Source organism: Myotis lucifugus, unplaced genomic scaffold (assembly GCF_000147115.1).
Source record: "Myotis lucifugus unplaced genomic scaffold, Myoluc2.0 scaffold_1189, whole genome shotgun sequence".
In the NCBI taxonomy this organism is placed as follows: domain Eukaryota; kingdom Metazoa; phylum Chordata; class Mammalia; order Chiroptera; family Vespertilionidae; genus Myotis; species Myotis lucifugus.
This window is the reverse complement of record NW_005872237.1, coordinates 48,942-56,210: the sequence shown is the minus strand read 5'-3', so window position 1 is coordinate 56,210 and position 7,269 is coordinate 48,942. Positions and strand designations below refer to the sequence as shown.

Sequence of the window (7,269 nt, the reverse complement as noted above, 5' to 3'; positions counted from 1 at the left end):
TGATCCTTCTGATGTACTGCTGGATCCGATTTGCTAAGATTTTGTCTGAGGATGTTTGGCATCTATGTTCATGAGGGATATTGGCCTGTAATTCTCTTTCATTGTGATGTCTTTACCTGGTTTTGGTATTAGGGTGATGCTGGCTTCATAGAATGAGCTTGGAAGTGTTCCTTCCTCTTGAATTTTTTGTAGTAGTCTGAGGAGGGTAGGTTTTAGTTCTTCCTTGAATGTTTGGTAGAACTCCCCTGTGAAGCCGTCTGGCCCTGGACTTTTGTTTGCTGGAAGTTTCTGATGACTGCTTCAATTTCTTCCATAGTTATTGGCCTATTGAGGTTTTTAGATTCTTCCTGATTGAGTTTTGGAATGTTGTATTTTTCTAGGAATTTGTCCATTTCCTCCAGGTTGTCTAGTTTGTTGGAGTAGAGTTGTCCGTAGTATTGTTTAACAATCATTTGTATTTCTGTGGGGTCTGTTGTTATTTCGCCTCTATCATTTCTGATTTGGTTTATTTGGGACCTTTCTCTTTGCTTCTTGGTGAGCCTGGCGAGTGGTTTGTCAATCTTGTTTATCCTTTCAAAGAACCAGCTCTTGGTTTCATTGATTTTCTGTATTGTTTTTTTGGTCTCTATGTCATTGATTTCTGCTCTAATCTTTATTATCTCCTTCCTTCTGCTCACTCTGGGGTTTTCTTGTTGCTCTCTTTCTAATTCTTTGAGTTGTAGAGTTAGATGATTAACTACCATTTTTTCTTGTTTTTTGAGATAGGCCTGTAGAGCTATAAACTTCCCTCTCAGGACTGCTTTCATTGTGTCCCAGAGGTTTTGGATTGTTGTGTTTTCATTGTCATTAGTGTCCAGGATGTTTTTAATTTCTTCTTTGATGTCATCGGTAACCCAATCAATATTTAATAACATGCTATTCAGCTTCCAAGTGTTTGAGTATTTTGGGTTGTTTTTATTGTAGTTTATTTCTAACATTATGCCATCATGGTCTGAGAAGATGCTTTTTATGATCTCAATCTTCTTGAATTTGTGGAGACTTTGCTTGTGACCCAATATGTGGTCTATTTTTGAATATGTCCCATGAGCACCTGAGAGGAATGTATATTCCGCAGCTGTGGGGTGTAGTGTTCTGAAGATGTCAATTAAGTCCATCTGATCTAGTGAGTCATTTAGGATTGCTGTTTCTTTGCTGATTGTTTGTCTAACGGATTTATCCAGTGATGTCAGTGGTGTATTAAAGTCCCCTACTATGATTGTGTTATTGTCGATATCTCCCCTGATATCTTCCAGAAGTTTTCTTATGTATGTGGGTGCTCCTGCATTGGGTGCATATATGTTTACCAGGGTTATATCTTCTTGTTGTATTGATCCCTTTAGTATTATGAAGTGGCCTTCCTTATCTCTGGTTATGGCCTTCACTTTGAGATGTATTTTGTCAGATATAAGTATTGCTACCCCAGCTTTCTTTTCCTTTCCATTTGCGTGAAAGATATTTTTCCATCCCTTCACTTTCAGTCTGTGTGAGTCCTTTCCAATGAGGTGGGTCTCTTGTAGACAGCAGATGTATGGGTCATGTTTTTTTATCCATTCAGCCACTCGGTGTCTTTTATTTGGAGCATTTAGTCCATTTACATTTAAAGTTATTATTGAAAGGTACTTGTTTGTAGCCATTTCTTTTTTTTGTGTGTGTGTGGCTGTTTTCTTTCTGAGCTTGATATTTCTTCTTTTACACCAGTCCCTTTAGCATTTCTTGCATGGCTGGCTTGGTGGTGATAAACTCCCTTAGCCCTTTTTTGTCTGTGAAGCTTCTTATTTCCCCTTCAATTTTGAATGATAGCCTTGCTGGATAGAGTATTCTTGGATTCAGTCCTTTGCTTTGCATCACTTTGTAGATTTCCGTCCATTCTTTTCTGGCCTGATGTGTTTCTGTTGAGAAATCATTTGATAATCTAATGGGAGATCCCTTGTATGTTACTTTCCGCCTCTCTCTTGCAGCCTGTAAGATTCTCTCTTTATCCTGAACATTTGCCATGGTAATTATGATGTGTCTTGGTGTGGGTCTTTTCGGGTTCACCTTGTTTGGGACTCTCTGGGCTTGTGTGACTTTTTTCTTCCCCACCTCAGGGAAGTTTTCTGATATTATTTCTTCGAATAGGTTTTCTAATCCATGTTCATCTTTCTGTTGTTCTGGCACCCCTATTATTCGTATGTTGCTTCGTTTCATGTTGTCCCAAAGTTCCCTTAGGCTCTCCTCCTGCCTTTTAATTTTTTTCTCCATTTGCAGTACAGTTTGAGTGTGTTTTGCTTCCTTGTCTTCTAATTCACTGATTCGGTCCTCCGCTTCTCCCAGTCTACTGTTGATACTTTCAATGGTGTTTTTTATTGCAGCTATGTCGCTCTTCATTTCTTCTTGGGACTTACTTAAGTTGCTGATTTTTTCACCTGTTTCTTCTAGCTTCTTGCATACGTAGTTGAGTTTTTCATCTGTTTCTTCTTGCTTCTTGAACATCCGGTGCATGTACTCTAGGAACCTTATTCTGAATTCTTTTTCCGTCATGTTGCATATCTCTGTCTCACTTAGCTGCTTTTCTGGCGAGTCCTCGTTTTCTTTCCTTTGGGGGTTTCTTTGTCTACCCATGTTTGATCTCACTGACATTACTAGTTGTTGAATCGATCAGTGGCTGGACCCTGGGTGGCAGTGGCTGCTCCCTGGGTGGCAGTGGCTCCTCGGTCTGTGGTTGCTCCTTGGGCGGTTGTGGTAGCAGCGGCTCCTCTGTTGATAGCAGGGCCTCTGATGGGTGCTGTTCACAGTTGTGGTGGCTCTTCTGGCTGGTGGAGGGAGGCTTCAGACGCAGCAACTGTTCCCCAGGCAGAGCGTGTGGTGATCAGGAGGCCGCTGTTGCTTGAATCTTCGAGGCAAGTCCAACCTTTCCGTGGAGTGGTGCAGGTCTCCCCTTGGCTCTTGCAGTCGCGCTGTTTGCGAATCGCTGCCTCCGGGTCAGTAGCCGCCGGGCTAGTAGCCGATCTCTGGATGCCGGTGAACGCTGCCTGAGATGGCGCGGTCCTGCCGCTGCGCTGGCGCCCAGAGGGAGGTTTCAGCCTCAATCTCCAACCATCCGCATTTTTTAGGAGTTTTCTGTCTTTCCTGGCTGCAGACTGTCTCTCAGCTGAACCTCCCCAGCTTGATCGGGCTGATTGTTACCCGTTTCAGCTGCTCGCCCCCATCTGGTCCGGGACAAAGCACCAACACGTCCGTCTAAGCCTCCGCCATTTTCCTCCCCAGCTCAGTCAGCATATTGTTTTAGCCGGCCAGGACAAGCAGTGAACATCATCAGCTTCTGCCAGAAGGGAAAGACTTCATTCAGAGTAGAGGACAAAGTCCATGCCAAGCAACACCATCGCTAAGCCTGCCTGGTATGCAGTTTGCTAGAGAGAAACAGGAACCATCCCTGAGAACAGTAGATGTGCAGCCACATTTTGTTTCTATTTTGTCTTGGCTTGTAAATCTGTAGAACTAAATCTTATTTCCTTGTGGAAAAAAAAAATCCAGAACAAGAGATTAAATGAATGTGTGTGTAAACTGAATTTCAAGTGAGCAGGCACTGCTGTGTGGCCCCACGTGGAGACAGAGGGCCAATCGGAAGCCATTCGAAGGGCGAGTCCCCAGGGTGCTGAGGGATGGAAATGCACGCACAGGACCACGTGTGTGTCGTGGTAGATATCTTGAAGTATGGTAGCAATCATCTCAGGTAGAAATTATAGTTTAACTTTAACCCTGCTGTTTGGTTTCTGTACTTATTTGCTTGCTAAAATAATAGAAAAGTTATTTTGATTTTCTGAATTATATAAATCATCCCATTTGATTAAATACCCTATTGATTGTAATGTGAATATCCCATTGGTTGTGGTCATACTGGTCTTAGAAAGTACATTCTCCTGTACCTGGGAAGGACAGCACAATTATCCCAATGTCAGAGGGCTCCAGATAATGTGTCCCTGTTGACTCAGTGGTCCCAAAACCTGAGGGCTCTAGATAACATGTTCCTGTCAACTCAGTGATCTGGAGACCTAAAACCATAATTTAGATAACATACTTAAGTCTGCTTCTGTAAACTGCTTTTTGCAAACCAGGTTCCTCATTCCAAACCCTAGGATGAAATCAATACCTCTGTGATCTTTGCCTATATAAATCTGGTGCTGGGACTCGGGAGGGCACTATGAGATCTGAGAGAGCGAAATGCCCCCTCATAGTCCCGGATTTGCAATAAATGTGACTCTTTAATTAGAATTCTTGAGGTGTCCTTGTGTGATTCGTGGGATACATTACAACATTTGGAGGTGCTGAGAATCAAGGTCACTTGCAGATACAGACTTGGATTTTTGCAATTTGATATTTTTATTGGCAGTGATTCTTTCAAGGACGATCCTTTTGGGGAAATTGGTCTGTTTGGAGGTGATCCTTCAAGGGTTCAGATCCATGTACATCGGACAGCTTTCTCAGGCGATCTTCTCCTGACCCTGTGGCCACATCTGGTGTTGAGTCTTTCAGTGCAGCCGGCATCAGCAGTGACCCTTTGGTAGAAACACTGAAGCACATCGATCCTATTGCTCTTGGTGGATTGGTTGTTGCAGCTAAGAACTTGCGCTCAGACCCAGTTGTTTCTGATTTTGGAGCGCAATCATTTGAAAATGGATTTTCTGACTTCGGCATATTGTCAAAGGCCAACAATGAGGACCTTTTTAGTTCAGCCACATCCATGTCATCATTCCACAAAATGTGCTTGAGAAAGTGTCAGCCAACAGTGAGGATGTACCCCAGCCCTGTCACCAGAGATCAGAACTCCAGCCACACCCTGGTCACCACCACCTGGGAAAGACCCAGAAAAAAATAAGATTGTTCCCATCCCTTTAAACTGAACGATTCAGTTCAGCCTTTCCCAGGCAGTGACCGCCCCAAAGAAAAAGATGCTGATGTGTTTTGGGTTCCATCCACTTCTGCTACTACTGCGACTACCAATAAAGAAGATGAACCAAGCAATTTTGTTAACTTACCTTTTTTTTGAAGAAGGTGTGATTAAATGGTGCAATAGGGAATGAATGTGAGAGAGAAGAAGAGCCGAGACTTGTCCGACTGAAACAGCAGGAGTAGGAAGACTTAGCACTGACTATTGCACCCAGCACAAATGAGATTCAGAAGCAGGAAGAATTCTCGTGTCCTTCGTCAACCATATAATATTCTCCTTCTTGAACAGTGAAGCTATTTTCAGTGTGTATCAAAACAATCTGTGAGCGTGGGAATCCAAAAGTATTGAGATTGCTGTAAATGTGAAATCATAATAATGACTCACAGTGCCCTGAAAGACTATCTACAGAGTGATTAATGGGTGTTATGGAAACCACTCAAAGAAACAGAACACTTGGAATACATGAAACTCATTTTAATTGAAGAATGTTTAAACATCTGACAATGAAAGGACAGAATTGATTTCTTGGGCAACAATCGGTATCATAGTAGAGAATTACATGAAATTTTAGTAATAGATCATGCAAATACCTAAGACCTAAGAACAAAAAGTAATTTGATTTAGCACTCTCAAACATTCTTTCCATCAAGGAGGAGATACAGCTGAAGATACAATTCTGAAGTTGGAGGACAACATTGAGGAAATTTTGCAGGGTGCAACACAGAGGGACTGGAAGTAGAAAATTCAGATACATGGGGAATAGAAAGAGAAGGGCCACTGAAGCTGTGAGATGCAGGAGGAGAGCAGTGAGGATGATGTCTCCTTCATTCCTAGAGGTCAATGGCTGGGTATGTTACAGAGAAGCAGCGACAACACAGTGCCAGGGGGCATGAATATGCAAATGAAATGTGTGTCTTGATATTCATATTCAAGTGGGGGAAAGTGATGGGAGCTCACGTTCAAACAGAAACATAATGCCAAAAGTTATGGAAAAGTCCATTCAAATACTTGATTGTGAATGAAGAATCCTATACTCACCCACATTTTTATTACAAGGCTAAGGTGAAAGTGTCAGAGGGGAGAAATCCATGAGTAGGAGAAGAGAGAGGCACATCTGACCCTATGAACTCACATCTCATGTGTTACATTCACCAGGTCAGGTTCTGACTTCAGGAGGGAGGAGAATGCCTGGGCAGTAGGTCCTCAGCCATTAGAGACTTTCCCCCTTCTTGTATTTGAATTATATCCTCTCTTGGAAGTAAAACATGTTTTTCAAGTGTCTTAATGGAAATAAGACATTTGCAAACATACAAGGTCTTCATTATTTACACACTCACTAAAAGCACACGAAGATAGTAATTAAACCAACAGCACAACAGACAAGAAGTAGAGACAGTGAGTTGTAAAAGTGAGAAAAGCAATGGCAAGACTAATAAACTTTGAAAAAATATATTGGCACATACATTCACATATACATTATTAATTAAGAAAGGTTAAATAATATTAGGAGTTTGTGTGTGTGTGTGTGTGTGTGTGTGTGTGTTTGAGACACATGAACACACACAGCTTTTGAAATTTGGTACAGAGTTCAGCTAACAGGTAGTGCCCTTTTCTTGTCTAAAGAGATAATGAATAAAAAATTGTTCAAAATTATAGATATAAATACCAATATTAACAATGGTGTAACTATTCAAGCTGGAAATGCATGTATAACCTCCAAACCAGTTGAAGTAAATATATAAAACAAACAAATCTGAATCAATTTAAAATTGGTCTGGAAAATTTTTTAAAAAGCTACTTCAAATGAACTGTATGTACTATTTAAATAAAATGATGCCAACAATTCAAAATTATTTATTATCTAGCATTAAGACATCTGCTCAAGATAGTAAGGAAAGTAAAGAAAGTACTCAAATCCTCCCAGGACCACAGCGAAATCACAACTAAACTACAGAGCAACCAGCATTCAGAACCACCTGGAATCTAGGTGAACAGAAGGTCCCAGGTGAGTATACAAAGAAGAAGCCGCACGGAGATGGCAGGAGAGTGGAGATGTGCAATGGGCTGGACCACGTGGAGCAGGTATCAGGACTTTTGGACTTTTTTTGTTTACTTTGTTCTTCTTGGATTAAAAATAATCCCACAGTGTGGCTCAGTGGTTGAACATTGACCTATGATTCAGGAGGTCACTGGTTCAAATCCCAGTCAGGGCACATGCCTGGGTTGTGGGCTCCATCCCCAAAAGGGGGCATGCAGGAGGCAGCTGATGTTTTTCTCTCCTCAGTGTTTCTATCTCTCTATCC

General features: G+C 41.7%; 1 pseudogene; it reads left to right on the top strand.

Moving 5' to 3' along the window:
* LOC102421556 overlaps positions 1 to 5,235 on the top strand; it is a 28,295-nt pseudogene extending 23,060 nt beyond the window's left edge.
* Positions 5,236 to 7,269: the final 2,034 nt, after the last annotated feature.